Source organism: Pinus tabuliformis, chromosome 6 (assembly GCF_031772625.1).
Source record: "Pinus tabuliformis cultivar Carrire ecotype Pingquan chromosome 6, CPIR1, whole genome shotgun sequence".
Lineage (NCBI taxonomy): Eukaryota > Viridiplantae > Streptophyta > Pinopsida > Pinales > Pinaceae > Pinus > Pinus tabuliformis.
In genome coordinates, this window is record NC_142292.1 from 354,428,803 (window position 1) to 354,447,262 (window position 18,460).

An 18,460-nucleotide genomic window follows, 5' to 3' on the forward strand; every position below is an offset into this window, starting at 1 on the left:
AACCTTAACACAATATCCGTATAGACTTTATAACAACAATCAAACCATAGTGTGACAAGTGGCAAGTGTAGATAGGTATCATAGGTTTTGATATCAGAGGCTTTAGCATGACACACTTTACAAATTTGCGATATTACAAAGCTCCGACACAATGAACGTGAAATCATGTTAAAACATTATAACAAAGCTAATTGCATCCATATATGATATCGACGATCAATGATTATTAGAGGTGACACTATATGAAAGTTGCGATATGGGAAGATGTGATATCATGATGAAATCGTTGTAATAATGATATCATGTTCGTCACCAAATCGGCGATCGATGATTTTAAGTTGTCACACAAAACAAAAAAACTGATATGAGAATGAATGTGATATTTCAATTAATCAAAATTTAAATTAAATTGGGTCCGTGTATCAGAACTTTGAGAAAATTAGAGGTTTTTGCGATATCGCACATCGAAGTTCAGAGAAAATTGAAGATTGGAGGTGATACTATATCGACAATTGGAGGTTTTGTGATATCCCATATTGGAGGTTTAGAGTGGTATGCCTTTGAAGAGTTCTAATTCATCCAGACATGATATATTTATAGACTATAGTTGATTATCAAATCGGATCTGGGGGTTGAATGACCAAATTGTAAAAGTTTTGATCGGGCACTTTCGATGTAAGAGGAATATAGGAAATGAAGGTGAAATGTGGAAAAGACGTGGGCCATATTGGAGGTTATGGATTATAGTGATATCAGAGTTTTGAAAGTATGCACCATAACCAAACTCCCAATGTAATATTTCCAATATATAAGTGCACTTGGATGGGTTTTTTGTTATGATATATTAGATTGGGCCCAAACCTTCGACCATGACCACTTTGTAATATGATTTAGGCCTAGGGCCTAGATATGGTTCTTGGTCTCAGGGGCTATGTAAGTAATACATATTGTACAACATAAAAATATTATATACAAATACAAATGATTATTTACAAAATAGAAATAAAATTAATAAAATAAGAGGATAATGTACAATCTATAAGGCTAAGGAGATGAAAACATCCAATCGATAATTAGACGGCATTTACAAACCAAATGTCCAAATGAGATCAAACGAGTTATGATAGGTAGATAAGAACATATCAAACTCATTTAAGCAATCTATACTATCAAAATCAAATAGTAATAATACCAATAAATCAATTAAAAGGGTCCCCATAATGAAATTTAAGCGAAAAATCGGGGGGTTGTGTTTTACCACAATAGAAGATAATAGAAAAATCAATTAATAAGTATATTTTATGAATCTAAGATGTGGATGCATTGTTGATCTTGAAGGATTCACTCATATTCAAGCATTTTGGGACATATGACTTAAAATGACAAGGTTAAAGAGATATGTTATTTGATTGATAGAGATATCGTCAAAATGTTTTGAAATGTTTACACCTTGAACTAAGTTATGAATTTCTGAGATATCAAATTTGTAAGTTGTTGTGTATTTCATATGCATAATTGTTGTTAATCTCACAGTTTTTTCCGAATGGTGGTTTTTTGCAATTTTACGTAATTTTTCAAACTTATCTTTCATTAGAATTTCAAAACTACAATTCCACTACCCCAAAGTTGTGTTTTCATCTATTCATAACCACATTCTAAGCGGTTTGCGGGTTTATAAATTGACCCAAATCATCAAGAATCATGAAAATATTCACCGAGATTTAGCTGACATTTAAATTTTGCATTGATAAATTATCCACCCTATTTCAAACATAACCCTATTTAAAATTTCTTAAATTGATTTAATGACACTTTGATATCACTTTGTAACTCACTTGAACATCCTTGTATCCTTGTTTTAATTAGAAACTTTTCACTTATTTCCCTTTCATTTCTTAATTCCTTAAAAGGATAAAATTTTAAGAATTTGAAATTAACCTTTTGAATATTTTATCCTTTCATTTGCTTCCCATCTCTTTTATATATAATTAATTTTAATTTTAATTTAAAGTGAAAAACTATATAAAAAGAGATTAGATGCAAAAAAAAGGGAATGGTTGGGAAATAATGTAGCTTCTCTTTTAATTATTTCCTTACTTTGATTTTAATGAAAGAGAATGATTAGAAAAATAATGTAACACAAAAGAAAAGTGGTTTTAATATATATATATATATATATATATATATATATATATATATATATTATTTTTTCTTAGTTAGTGTTAAATATTTAATATTTGTTTTTTATTGGCTAAAAATTGGCAACCCATTATTGAAATTGGGTTGTGTGGTGGTCTTTCATAGTCTATCTTTGTTTTCAAGCTTTGACGTCACCCTTATGTAATCTCACTCTAGATCGAACTGCTAGCTTGAGTATTTATGGGACAAGAACTAGCGAAGCTAAGAAACCGGGTCATCTGGACCACCTAAAACAACTCGTGTAAGTCACACCAATTCAATGGATATCATTCATATAGAGATAGTAGGATGTCCTATTCCGTATTATGCACAAGATATCCCTTAGTTTTCTATTTCGAATAACTATGGATGGACCGATCCCGGTAACTAATCAACCGACGTATCATCTTTTGTAGCAACAGGACAACTTTGCAAAAAAAAGTTACTCCATTTAAAGGTCAAGATAACGGTTTAAAGATACTAAAGAGAGTAATCTAAGTCTAATTGAATTGACATTTTTAGGAGTATCAGATCTAGGTGGATAATAAAAAGTTGCAAAACATCACAAACCTTCAATTCTAGTGATGCCCAAAATATCTCTATATATAGTTGATGTCATACATAAATATAGTTGTTTCTAACACTCCTGTATTGCAACTTTGTCCATTAAAAATAAAAATAAACTCTGTTTCCAACAACCATGCATTGCAACTTTGTCCACTAAAAGTAAAGATAAACTTTGTTTCCAACACCCCTACATTGCAAATCTGTCCATTATGTTCATTAACAGTAAAGGTCAACTCCGAAACAATAATTAAATACCATAGCATAATAGTTAATATGTGTTAGATCTTTGTTTGCCATTCAGATCGTGGATAATTTTGGAGAACCTGCCATGCATAAATTTACCAATAAAATTACAATTTCTTTTTATTTTACTTATGTGTGGTTAGTGGTTAAATCAATGTGAAAAATTTTAGAAGAATTTTCATATTTATGAGATTGATTTAGATGAAATTAAATAGCATAACCATATAAATTAAAATTTTGGTAAATTTTTATAGGTATCAAAACACTTATGTAATGTTACATTCCACATTAACTAAATTATAAGTTTTTTATAATCAACACACTCATATAAATTAAATGGATGCATTGATAGTAATAAAATATTTATGTGCCATTAAAAAAGATTATCTTGAAACTTTTGAGCTTTGAGCGCTATGCAAAAGCTTAGCCATCCCTAGGGTTTGAAACTTGCACAAACCCTAACATTACAGGAGGAAAGGCCGAAAGACAGAAAGATGATGGCAGGAAGAGACATTCCAATGGGAGATGGGGGGGGGAGAGATCCCATCCTATCAAAATGTAATGACTGGAGATTCCAATGGTTAAACCAGAAGTCCGCCAAAAACCCAAGAAGTGGCATGCCTGAATAATGGCCCAGTCCTTGGAGCGAGATGGCAGGCAAGAAGTAGAGGACAGTGCCTGCCATGTGCAACAGAGAAACCCAGATTCGTAATACCAATGAACAAACTGGAAAGATACCGCAGCTACATGAAGGACCACACGATGATATGCAAATTCATAGGGGTCTGGCCAATAGAGAAGGACCTGAAAAAATGGATCCAGCAGAAATGGAAACCAAAAGGCCATGTAGAACTCAAGCTGGGAGCCAGAGGCTTCTTCACGGTAATCTTCTCAAACTTGCAAGATAAGGAAAGAGTTTTTGAAAATGGCCCATATTTTCATTATAATACAGGATTGTTTATGAGCTATTGGGAAGAATGCTATAACCCGAATGAAGAGAAATTCCTGGCAACCCCCATATGGGTAAGACTATTTAGTCTCCCAATGGATTTCTAGGATCTGAAAATACTAGAAGGAATTGGGAACTCAATAGGAAGATTTGTCAAAATAACATAAACCACAAAAAGGGCCACTATACCTCATATGCGAGAATATGTTTGTATATGAATATATCAGAGCCTATCCCTGAAGCAATAGAACTGGAATATCATGAATAAATCTGGTACCAGACCTTGGATTACGAGCCTATCCCGTTTCGATGCCGAGGGTGCCACGAATATGGCCACTTATTTAAAGAATGCTCGCTGAACCAAGAAGGGGTGTTATAGACATTTTTGTGCCTTACAGCATAGAGCATGAAATGTCAATAATCTAAGGGATCCAAAGTCCCTAAACATGTTGTTCTTACCCTTAGAGGAACAAGGTCAGCAAACCACAGCACTGCAAATCAGTTCTCCACTGGAAAACACTCAAAAACAGGTTAGTTTTGGATCAAAGCAACTGCTCCACTAAGCATCTGCGCTGAATGTCAAAAGCTCTATGGTGTACCTGCGCTGCATAGCAAGTGCAACAAAGGCTACCTGCGCTGGGCGTACTTTGACATGTGGAGGAATCTTTTTCTCAATGTGCCAGTGCCCAGGAAGCTTCCAAAAAGACACTTGATCAAAAGATTCGCCTAATGATGAGTTAAGAGCTTCTAAAACTCCAAGTGGAAGGTAGAAACTCCGAGTGAAGAACTGAAGAACAACTGGAGTTCAAGAGGACAACAAGTCACACATCAAGCTGACTTATCTTCACTCCAAGACTCTATATAAGGATCTCATCCCATGGGATCTGGGAGGCCGGAATTTGGTGCAAAGAATTGTTGTTGTTTTACAGTTGAGAGTATTGGGTGATTGCTTGAGGGAGGTGAAGAAGAGATTTCTCTCTGTCGGGAAGGTGATGCTGGATTGGACCTCTCATGGTTGTATCACCGCCTGAACCTTACTTCCATATAGTAATAAAGCATTTGAGGTTCTTCTATTCGCATGTGTTTCAATGGTGTATTGTCTTACTTGCGTCTTTGATTTATGCTAATCCTTGAATCGATTATGAATGCATGCCTCTTGTAGTTTCCTTTTCTTGTCTTATTTGCAGGATCTCGTGTAGCTGGGCCCGTGAAAAGACTTGGAGCTGGGAGCAAGCGGCAAATAGAGGAGATTGGATCGACCATTTGCGCAAGACATCGGTAAGTGGATCTCTTCCTTTTATCTCTTGCATGTCATAAAGAAGCAACTTTAGATAGCTTTGCTTTCAGCTGTTGCTAAGGAACTGTCACCCTTAGAGTGGGTTAGGGTCATTCCGAGTTGGATACTTTCCCCCACAACAGACTGGCGACTCCGCTGGGGATCGTGTCTCGTTGGTAGCTTGTGTTTCTTGCTATTCATTTCTTAAACAAAGGAGTACCGAATCGAACTGCATTCGAGTCCTTCGAATGCAAAGTAGAGGGCAGCTACTCTAGCCTAGTGCTGGGCATGTTTATGATTTGAAGAGCTGATCCACAAGGACTCTTTTTAGCTCTTTGTGATAGTGTTCATCTTCCTTTAATCATCCTCTAGTGTATACTTGACTGATAGCCTCTGATTTGGCCAAAAACCATTGATTTTTGAGCAAACTATGACCCGGAATCTGAGAGAGACAAGAATTGTCTCTTCAGTGCAGCTGCAACAAAGGCTACCTGCGCTGCAACGCAGGTCCCGAAGGGGCTACCTGCGCTGCATGTCAGATTGACAGTGCAGCACCTGCGCTGATCCAGTTTTGCCTTGTGCAACTGGGATTCCCCACTGTCTGTTGCCCAGTTTTCAGTATTGTTTTTGCAGCCTGTTGTCAACCTGTATACCCAGCTGAAACCACTTCTCTTTGCCTTCATTCCGCCTCAGTTGTATGAAGAAACCGTGATTGTTCTTATTGTATTTCTTGCTGTCATTCACAGTTTCCCATAGCGAAAGTGAACTAGTCTTGCTATGACCTCTTGGATCTAGACCTATGAGAAAGTGTCGTTGTGATTCTAAGAGCTAGTTTATTGTTGTTCATAGCTGCTTGAGCATTTGCTTTCGTTATATGGTTCGAATTTCAGTATTTCTTGTGTTGAAACGAGTGAATCTTAAGGTGTTCTTTTGATTATTGGACAAAAACTTGTTTGCTTTCGCTTGAAATTGAATTCGAAATTATACAACAGCTTTCTTTTTGTAATACATCAACATTAAGGAAGAAGAAAAGAAATACTTGCATTGTGCATGTGCATTTTGACAGTTTGCATGTCGATTTAGGAAAATTGCATCAGTGTGTGCTCTATGATCTGTTTGAAAAGATGATGTCTTTCTTTTCCTTCAGTAGTTAAGATTTTCATAAGTTGAAAGAATTGAAAAAGCTTGCTTATCATTCTTAGACTGCATTTAGGAGTTGTATCATACATCACGTGGTGATCCATAAAGGCAAACTGCTAAGCAAGATCAACCTAAAAAGAACTGAATTTATCTAACAACGCTTTGAAACATAACGAAACACAGTAGAGGTCTAGGTAGAGACGTGAACCGGCGTCGTTAAACATAGTGACTGTCGATCTCTACGAAGGTGGGTGATTCCTCCTGAGGGACGATAGCACTAATACGGATTTGTGCTCCCGCGTACCGTCGCGTATATTGGGAGACCCCTATAGGAACAAAGCCTTTATTCATAGGAAGCCGTGTCGGCCGCCCTACTGATCGCGATGCAGTGAACACAACATTCACGAAGATCGACCACTCGTACCGTAAAACGTATTCTGTGGTTTCGAGAAAGGTTTGGCACACCCTCTGCCTAGAACTCCAGAGTAGTTTCTTTTGGCCTTTTTCAAACTCTATAACTGAAAAAGTCCATCCGAGCATTTGTCACTTCGGGCTCATTAATACATCGAAGGAGACTAGAGTCATCTTTAGCTTTTTCTCGACTCTTAAAAAGTGAAAAAGCAAGTTGTTTCTAAAAGCGTCGTCATAATAAAATTCATTTTAAACGGAACATAATCACCTCCTATTCCTGCGTTGATCTTCGAAGTTAGTCTTTTGGCATCTTAAGTTCTTGTAGAATCGCTAAGAAATCTTTTGGATAGACTAGATATGTCTGAACAACCGTCGACATCTAGGACTGTGTCGTCTGACACAGCAGCAGCAGAACCTCCTGCTGCTACTCCAACGATGTTCGCTGGTATACCATCTGTCCCGGCAAATTGTCAACAACAAGCCGGAGTCCAATCAGGGACGACAATATGGTTAGTTCCTATTTCTTCATCCGGATTATCATCTGGTACTTCTTATGTTGAAACTCAACAAATTGATCCAATGTGTCTTCAAAGGCCAATTTACCCTTTAAGTATTGGATTTCCACCATGTGGAGGGCAGTATGCTCTTTCATTGTTCCCTCCTAGAGAACAACCATATGAGAGTTTACAACAAGGATCAGGTCAAACTTGAATTACATCCAGCAGTTGGGTACCAATACTGCCTCAACGATCAGGAGTTGCATATTCAATGCAACCAGTACACCCTGTGTCGAATATTCCCGCCACACCTGCTATGGCGAATGCGTCGCAAGTACAAGCGCTACCTGTTGTAATACAACAACCTCTTGTCTCAGCGGCTCAATCACAATCTCAGGGTAGTGCCTCCTTATCTGGAGTGACTCAGGCTCAAACAAGTACTGTGACTCCTCATCTTGGTCAATCATCCAGTATTGGTCAACAGCAAATGGTCCAACAACCAGAGCTGGTTCAATCTCAACAACCGCCATTCCAGCAATCATATCAAGGACCTGAGCAACAAGTCTTTGTAAGTAATGGGCAACCATGCTATAATGGTTATGCCCATCAACTTTGTCAAAGTTGTCAGCATTATGCTGGTCTGCAAAGACCCATTGCTCAGACAATACCATCTTATCCTGGATATGTTTCGCCTAACCTGAACCAACAGTTGCCCTTTGTAGCAACTCTAGAATTGCCAGATCTAAACCGGCTGACGAATGATCCAATTGCTTATGCCCCTTGGTGGCCAGCAATTCTGCATAAACTTCCATCGGACATTCCTAAATTCAATGGAAATCCAGGTGAAGACCCGTCGAACCACGTCATGACTTTTCATCTGTGGTGTTCATCGAACACTCTAAACGATGATTCGATAAGACTTCGCCTCTTCCAGAGGACATTGACAGGTCCAGCGACTAAATGGTACATTGAATTGCCAAGAGCCTCTTTCGACAATTTCAGCTCCTTAGCCACGACTTTCTTAACCCATTTTCAATTACCAATCAGGTATGAAACAGGAACCGAAATACTGACCAACTTCAAACAAACGACAGCTACTCACATATCTGATCATATACATGAGTGGCGTCGTCGTCGTAGAATGGTGAAAACTTACGTTCCCGATCAGCTGTTAGCTGAATGGTTTATAAAGTCGTTACTTCCGGCTATAACGGAAGATGTGGCCAAGGGAGGAGTCGTAACAGAGGAGCAAGTCATTGCTCGCGCTCAATATTTAGACTTAGTATATACTCAGTTTGGCACGCTCTACGACAAAATACCTGACGCCCCTAGACCTGAATTTTCAATTCCTCCCCCTCCTAAATCGAATACTGACTCTCACGCCAGTAAGGGCGTGACTGGCAAACGCAAAATTTCTAGTCAAAATGCAAATGAGGAACTTCTTGCCTCAGAAGTAAATGCCATGTCGACCGACAAGGGCAAACAACTGAAGCAACCAGGGGGCAAGAAGAAAAAGAAAAGGAAATGGAAACCCCCGACAGGGTGTCATATATGCGATGAGGATCATTGGACGAAAGATTGTCCACATATAGCTGAAGTTAAGAAACTCTTTAAGAGTTCGAAAACCCCAGCAGTATTGACTGATCTGTTTCCTAACCCAGGCCAACATCTGGTTGCTAATCGAAATGCTTCCTGATCCCAAGTGCTTATGTTGTCCACCTCAAAGCAGCAGAATAATGCTTTGACAAGGAATAAAGATTACAGGAATCCAAAGCAGTCGAACAACAAGGCAAATAAACAACCTAGTAGTTCAACAACAACTTTGACCAAAGTCGTGCCACCCATCATTCCTGAACCAATGATAAAGTCGCCAAAGGGAGTAGTACAGAAATCGACATTTAATCCTCGTGCAAAAATAGCATAGAATTATAATATAGCAGAGGACCTGGCCCAATCGCCGTCCGCTATGTCGACACTTGAGGTATCGCAAAATTTCCCCTCCCAAGAGCAAGCTTTACTATCAGCGATAAGTGGGATTGGCCCAATGGATTCCAATCTTGTGGCCTTTGATCATAAAGGATATGACCCTCAGTTACCAGCTCAACTAGATTTCCTTATTCAAGTGAAAGCCCTCAACAAAACTGTTCATCGAACAATTATTGATGAGGGGGCATCTACATGTCTTATGTCGATGAGTTGCTGGAAAAATTTAGGCTCACCACCCTTGTCGAAATCGTCAACGACATTAAAAGCATTCGATGGACGATCATACACTCCATACGGTATTTTAAGTAACTTGCAAGTTGAACTGGGGGGCAAAACAGTAGAAGTTGATGTTGAAGTAATTGACGGAAACCTCGATTACAACATCCTACTGGGAAGACCCTGGATATATGCCATGGCCACAGTTGTGTCGACCTACTTCAGGAAGATTGCATTTCCCTTTCAAGGAGGAATTACAGTCATCGACCAACAAACTTTCTTGCCCGACAGTTCACAAGTTACGGGAGGCACTCCAATGATCCATGGAAGCAATCATTCGCTTCAAAATATTGGAGTAGGTCTCCTAAAAGACCCTGCCTTAATGGGTACTTTTGCCCTACCGCCGGCGAGTAATCTGGCAGAAGTAGCCACAGTGGAAACCTACAATATGAAATCTTCTATATCTAACCGATTCGGAAGATTCCTAAAAATTTTGTCAGCGTGGATCATCACCCTAATGGAAATACTGTAAATACAGTGGGCCCCGAGGACGGTTCTTATCTCGTGTCAACCTCGTTAAAAAATGAAACAAGGAGTCATGAGGATAGTTCTTTTACTATTTCAACCTCATTAAAAAATGAAACAAATCCCCTTTTCAAAATTCAAAGGTAAACCTTCATTCCAACCACCAAGTTGAATGCAATGAAGCTTGGGGGGCACCCTCCTTTGACATGCGTTATTATGATGCTGGGGGCATGCAAACTAAACGAGCAGTTTTGGCAAAGTTCATGATCGTTAAAAAATAAACGCAAAACCGAGCAGTTTTAACGCGGAATTCACGCTCGTTAAAAAATAAACATAAGCATGTGAGCAAGCTTCCCCCCCAGAGTTCAAGCTCATCCAGAAAAAATGAACCGGTAAATAACCATTTGAGACCGTAAATTCATCAGCCATAAAAGCCTTGGTCGTGTTTGCACCGTCACCTCCACTTTTCATTTGGCCGATCGTTCACATCCACTTGATTGTTTACCTATTTTGAGGAACAGTTGTGAAGAGTGATTTCACCTAGCCATCCTTGTAACATTGCCGTGATTGGAAAATTCCAACCTGTACCTGGAATCTGCTGCTATCCCTGCTTATCACTCGTTCCTCAAAATACGAGCCTTCTTTGAGCTCTTTTCACTGACTCGTAAAAAATGAAAAGTTTGCCGAGTTTTGGCCCTCCAGCTCGTTAAAAGGACTGGAAGAGCTATCCCTCCTCTAGATTTTAATCTTTTTGGACCTGAGGGATTATTGCACAAAAAGATCGAGCGCTTGTCTAGTTCAGCTCGATAAAGCTATCGAACATTCATCCCTTCTGTATTGTTTTATACTTTTTCAGACTTAAGGGATTAGATGACGAAAAAGGACCCCTGGAGTCCACTTTATGTACCCTTTTCAGACTCTCTAAAAATGAAAAAGACCGAGTTATCTTTGTCGCTGGGCTCGTTAAAAATATTAGATAGCGACAAACTTGTCTTTAGACGAGAACGAGTTTCCCTATCGCTAGGCTCGTTAAAACATAGCGATGGGCTTGCCCAAAGGGTAGGTTATAGAACAAGCATATGTTATCCTCCTCAAGCTTGACAAAAATAAAGAGGTACTGGTCAGAAATGACTGGGGAAAAATTGGGAGAACCTCAAAAGCTTAATGGTAGCAAGTCGCTCTTGAACATGACACTTTTGCCTCCGTAAATATCGGGTTGGGTTATTATCATTCACCGGTCCCTTCACCATGGTCTCGCCATACCATCCATACATGGGGTAATGCTACCAATCCATCACATCAGTGTCGTTATATGTTCAAGAGATGTCATTCAGAAAGTGTCAACCGGGTCCCATCCACTACCGTACATCATCTTTCATCCTTCCATGACCGCCACCCTGAATCATATTTCACAGATCGTTTTCACCATCATCACTAGCTCCGTTCCGTGTCACTGATGTGGGATTCATTAAGGCCCTCCTTTGACGGATCACTTCTTGTCGACATCAGCTCATTATCCAAGAAGTTGGTCTAGGAACACCCCCTCAGTACTTTGAAGCTTGCATGCCTCAATGGCAAGTTTCTCACTCCCGGCGATAGGTATACATTAATGACCTTCGACCAGGAGGCTTTGCGTGGTGTTCGACGTCAGATCCTATATTCACACCACGTGAATTGTGCTGCAGTACCTTGAGGGTCATCATCATTATCGGTGATTCCTCTCGCGCTTGTTAACAGTTTACATTATTGACTGGTAATCAAGCGATGTCTTTCCATGTTCGACTTCAAGAAATTCTCACATGGATCGACTTGTACTAGAGTGAAGATCGGACAAGTTTGAAGACCCCGGATCTAGTTTCATCCATCCGGGCTGCGATATATATTCAGGAGATAAAAACATAGACATGTGCAGCAGATGATCATCCTACTAAAAGGATGATAATTAAAAGCAGAGAATTATCAGTCTATTATCAGACGATCGTCTGTTTATGTACAGCAAATGTAAAGCTGAGCATGGGAAATGCCCGCATCAGCTAGATCATGAAAAGAAAGTATGAAAAGATAATGTATTGTATTGCATTTTGTTACAGGTCGCCTCCCGACGATTGAATGAACTTCGGATCCTCCTAATAAAGCATTTCACCCGATAAACGACCTCATACTTTAGGGGGCAACTGTTATAGACATTTTTGTGCCTTACAGCATAGAGCATGAAATGTCAATAATCTAAGGGATCCAAAGTCCCTAAACATGTTGTTCTTACCCTTAGAGGAACAAGGTCAGCAAACCACAGCACTGAAAATCAGTTCTCCACTGAAAAACACTCAAAAACAGGTCAGTTTTGGATCAAAGCAGCTGCTCCACTAAGCATCTGCGCTGAATGTCAAAATCTCTATGGTGTACCTGCGCTGCATAGCAAGTGCAACAAAGGCTACCTGCGCTGGGCGTACTTTGACATGTGGAGGAATCTTTTTCTCAATGTGCCAGTGCCCAGGAAGCTTCCAAAAAGACACTTGATCAAAATATTCGCCTAATGATGAGTTAAGAGCTTCTGAAACTCCAAGTGGAAGGTAGAAACTCCGAGTGAAGAACTGAAGAACAACTGGAGTTGAAGAGGACAACAAGTCACACATCAAGCTGACTTATCTTCACTCCAAAACTCTATATAAGGATCTCATCCCATGGGATCTGGGAGGCCGGAATTTGGTGCAAAGAATTGCTGTTGGTTTACAGTTGAGAGTATTGGGTGATTGCTTGAGGGAGGTGAAGAAGAGATTTCTCTCCATCGGGAAGGTGATGCTGGATTGGACCTCTCATGGTTGTATCACCGCCTGAACCTTACTTCCATATATTAATAAAGAATTTGAGGTTCTTCTATTCGCATGTGTTTCAATGGTGTATTGTCTTACTTGCGTCTTTGATTTATGCTAATCCTTGAATCGATTATGAATGCATGCCTCTTGTAGTTTCCTTTTCTTGTCTTATTTGCAGGATCTCGTGTAGCTGGGCCCGTGAAAAGATTTGGAGCTGGGAGCAAGCGGCAAATAGAGGAGATTGGATCGACCATTTGCGCAAGACATCGGTAAGTGGATCTCTTCCTTTTATCTCTTGCATGTCATAAAGAAGCAACTTTAGATAGCTTTGCTTTCAGCTGTTGCTAAGGAACTGTCACCCTTAGAGTGGGTTAGGGTCATTCCGAGTTGGATACTTTCCCCCACAACAAGGGGCGATTTAAAAGAGAATCAAATGAATCCCCCACAGGAAGAGAATGAGGGATTCCAAGAGGTTAAACATAACAAGTAGAATCCGAAAGGCCATCAAAACCTAGGAAACAACAACAAAAAACAATAGATCAGTAAAAATAGATATGAGGTATTGTGAGATGAAGAAGAAGCATAGAATGAAACAAAAGTTATGGATTATCAAGAAAAGGAAAAATAAAGCAGCCTGAGAAAATAAAAAAAACCCCTAAGAGGAAAGCCCGAATAGACCCGACAGAAAAAGAAGAGCAAGTAGGAAATGAACTCACCATAATGGAAGTAGATACAAGCAGGGGGGAGGAGTTAAGTATAGAAGAGGAAGTCCTAAAAAAACTGCTAAATGAATGGAGACATTTGGATTAAATATTCATCACAGAGGATCAAAAGAAACTTTATAAGGAAACCTTTCAGCAATACAAGGCCAACCAAGGACATAGACAAGTCGAGATAGCAGACCAACTGGGAATGCAACAAGAAAATTACCTATAACAACAAAATAGAAATAAAGGAGGAAAGAAAAGAGGGAGGAGAAACCTACAGAAGTCAATCTAAATAATGGGAGAGATGTTGGTAAACACCGGAAAGTGTTGTATCGCTATCAGCGGTATTCCAACAACTCAACAAAGTTACCTAATGATAGTACTATCATGGAATATAAGGGGCCTCAGAAGCTGGGGAAAACAAATATATCTACAGGATCGATTGATAAAGGAAAAACCTCAATTAATCATGCTCCAGGAAACAAAGATAACAGGAGAAAAACTAGAAGAGATTCTACGGAAAATGAAACCAAGATATGAAGCAGTAGCATTAGATGTGAAAGGAAGTGTAGGGGGTATAGAAATCATATGGAAGCCAACGGAGGTAAAGGCAGACTACTGGATAGGAATGCAAAGAATCCTCACAAGTCATTTTCGAAATACAGGAACTAAAGAGTGGACCATAATCTCAGCAGTATATGGGCCACATATCCCTATGAGAAGGAGAACGTTATACAAAGTATAAGGACATTAAGCCAAATACATAATGAAAAATTTTGGTTGATAGCAAGGGATTTCAATTTGATAACCTCCCTGGAGGAAAAAAAGGTGGGATAAGAAGAGAAGAACCTGAAATGGAACAATTCAGGGATCTTCAAGAAGAGCTCCATCTGATAGACATAACGACAATCAATGGAACTTTCACGTGGAATAACCGAAGAGGAGGAAATCGACAAATTGCGTCTCGGTTAGATAGTTTCTTGGCTACTGAAAACTTGATAAGCATATATGTATATTATGAAGCGTTAATCCTGCCATGAATGGGATCTGACCACTGGTTGATTAGGTTGGAAGTGGACTTGAAACAAGGATAGATCAAAAGACCATTCAGGTTTGAAGCATTCTGGCTACACGATCTGACCTTCCTAGGAAAATTGAAGGAATGGTGGAATGCAAGCAAGGAACAAGGGAGAAATAAAATGCACACATTCCAGTTATGTCTCAAAGAAATCAAAGGAAAAATAAAAAATGGAATAAGGAAGAATTTGAAAATATTCACAAACACAATGAATTGTTATAGGGAAAAATGAAAAGGGTGCAACAACAAATAATAACAAATGACTGCATAGAATCCCTAGTGGAGGAAGAAGAACAACTGCTGAATAGTCTAGAGGAAAGAAGGCAAAATGAAGAGATCCTATGGAAGCAAAAATCGAGAGTTCACTCGTTGAGGGAGGGAGAAAGGAATACTATATTCTTCCCCAAAGAGATGATTCAACATCGCCAGCATAACATGATATTCTCATTAGTAGACCAGGAAGGAAATCACCTAATTCAGAAGGAAGAGGTGGAGAAGTTATTGGTCCATCATTTCCAAAATATAAGGACATAACCAAATATAGAAAGGATAGAGGATATAAACAAGATTACTAGGAATATCCCTCAACTAGTCAGTAGGGACCAAAACCTAGCACTAATGAGGGAAATAACCAAGGGGGAGGTGGAAGAGGTGATCAAAGGATTAGAAAATAACAAAGCACCGGGATAGGATGGATTCACAGCATATTTTTTCCATGCGACATGATCAATTTTAGGAGAAGAAATCCTAGAAGTGGTGGAGGAATCCAGATGAAATAAAAGGATGCATCCAACCCTGAACTCAACCTTCCTAGCTCTTATCCCAAAATCTGATCACTCAGAAGAGCCCCAGGGGTTTAGACCTATATATTTATGCAATGTAATATATAAATTTTGTCAACAATAATGGTCAATCACCTTAAACCGATCCTCCTAGGTCTAATCTCACAGGAATAGACTCATTTTGTAAAAGGAAGGCAAATTGTGGATGGGATAGTGACGGCTCAAGAAGCAATCCATTCACTCAGGAATCTCAAAGCTAAAGGAATGATGATAAAACTGGATCTATCGAAAGCATGCGACTGGTTAAGCTGGACCTATCTCCAAGGAATCCTAAAAGCCTTTGGCTTTGATTCCTGATGGATAAATTGGATCTACTCGATGATATCGACCCTTGTGTTCTCAATTCTCTTGAATGGCGCTTCGACAGAGGAATTCAATGCAACAAGGGGACTAAGACAAGGAGACCTGATGTACCCCTTCTTGTTCATATTAGCCAATGAAGGGTTAGGTAGATATGTAAAAGAAAATGTGCAAGAAGGACAATTCAAAGGTCTGCGAGTGTGGGGAAATGATTTGCCATTAAATCATCAAGAATTTGTTGATGACATAATGATGTTTGGGCAAGCAACACTCAAGGAAGTAAGGGCCCTGCTAGATATCTTGCAAGGCTTCACAAATGCCTTAGGAATGTAGACCAACAAAGAGAAATCAGATATTTTTTTCTTCAATACAACAGCCCAAGCGCAAGCATTCCTGGAAAGAACAATGGGATTTCATATCAGAACCTTCCCATCGAAATACTTGGGTATTCCGCTAAGTATAAACCCGATTAGAGTGGAAAACTAGAAAACACTTTTGGAAAATATTCAAGGACGGCTTCAGAATTGGACATTCAAGACTTTAAATATGGAAAGTAGAGTCATTCTGCTAAAATTAGTGCTCCAATCAATCCCGATCTACCAACCTCAAGCCTAGCAGTTCCTAAAACAGTATGTAATGGAATGGTTAATATCTTTAAGAAATTCTTGTGGCAAGGACCAAAAACTGCAAAAAAATGGGCATTACTCTCATGGAACTAGCTAATTAAACCAAATAAAGTGGGGGGGCTGGGACTCCAAGATCCATATACCCTAAACTAGGTAATGGGGGCAAAGTTATGGTGGACATGGATACAAGGGGGAACAAATCTATGGAAATAAATATGTGGGAGAAAATATGGCATGCCTAGATCACTAGAAGGGAGATTAAGAGTCTAGGAAAACATAAAGGGATCGACTATATGGAACTTTGCAATAGAAAACAAAGAACTGATAAGGAACCATAGCTTTTGGGAAATCAGGGGAGGAGATAAGGCTAGGTTCCGGCAAGAGGCTTGACAGCAGAGGGAAAAGTTATTCAGTAGGCCAGATCTAGCAGAAATATTCCTCAACACAAACAACCCAGCAAATAAGATGGTGAAAAACTATTAGGGAATGGAAATAGGAGAACAATGGAGGAAATGGAAGAGAAGACAACATTGGATAGAAGCACCAGATTCTATCTAGTGGGAAACCTATGATAAGGAGATGGACTCAAGAATAATAGCGATTGCAGAATGACCGAACATTATAAGGTGGGGATATAGAATAAAAGGAATGTTCACTATCCAAGAAGGCTAATATCTGCAAGCAGAACACCATTAACAACAAGGGTTAACCATATGGAAAGGTATATGGAAGGACAAACTATGGCCAAAAATAGCATTTTTCCTATGGGTGGTCCTCCATGGCCGTGCCCTAACATGGGATCAACTACAAGTAAGGGGGTTGCATGGTACATCAGTATGCAGTACATGTGAAAGGAAAACGGAAACGATGGAACACCTACTAAATGATTTCAGTTACAACGTAGTCATATGGCAGAACCATGAAAAACTATTCAACCACACAGACAGGGATCAATTAAGTACGAAAACAACAATGGAAAAATGGTGAAAGAAGCCATACCATAACGCCATCTTGAATCAAGCCTAGAAAATCTCCCTGGGTTTCATGCTATGGGTGGTTTGGAAGGAAAGGAAATGACAAATTTTTAAAGGGGAAAAAGAAAAAAAATGGAGTTATGGGAAATGATAATTCAGAACATTAGAGAGATGATAATCACAAAGAAATGGTACCCAGAGGATTGGGATACTATGCCACTGGAATGCAAATAATGGAAAGGTTAAAGATGAGTCCTCAAATTTATTGCCAAACTCCTAGAAGAAGAAACCTAATCCACGTGATTCCTCAAACTACTTTGTGATTCCCCTGGAGGAGTTCATAAAATTAAATTTCAACAGGGAAGCCAAAGGAAACTCGAGTGTAGCTGGCTCAGGAGGTGTGTTCAGAGACCACCATGGTAACATCATCCAACTGTTCGTGATGGACTGTGAAACAACAAGAAACAATGAAGCCGAACTATATGCACTAAAGCAAGGGATAGAAATAGCTCTAAGAGAAAATTTCCAGAAAATAGAGGTGGAAGGAGACTCAACACTAGTTATAGATATAGTGAAAAAACTTCAACAAGGAACCCAATGGGAGAAGATAAGCCAAAGTTGGAGAACGACACAATTAGTCCAGGAAATAGAACACCTAATCCAAGGGATTGACTACATCATACCGACACATGTCAGGAGATCAGGGAACATGGTAGCAGATTGCCTAGCAAACTGGGGTTATGGTAAACCTAGAAGCAACCTAGATATATCGGGCGAAGGTATAAGCTAAATAGAAGGAATGATTAGCCTCATAGAAAGTCTTAGAAAAGACAAGGAAGAAGGACATAACCCCCAATCTAGGTGTGGAGGGCAATGGAGGGCAGAGGAAAGCAGGTCAGGACAGATGGCAAGAGGGTCGGTAAGGTGTCGAAGGGAAATGTAAAATGGAAGCTAGCAAGAGCAACCATAAATGGTAAGATGATGATGAAGGGTAATAAATGGTAGGTAAGTGGGCACTTAACTTGAGACCTACACACGAAGGAAAAGGAGGTAGACAACAAAGCATCGCAAGTGGGAGGTACCTCAAAATTGTGGTTAGTTAGCTATGAAAGCAAGTTAAGGCAAAAGGTGG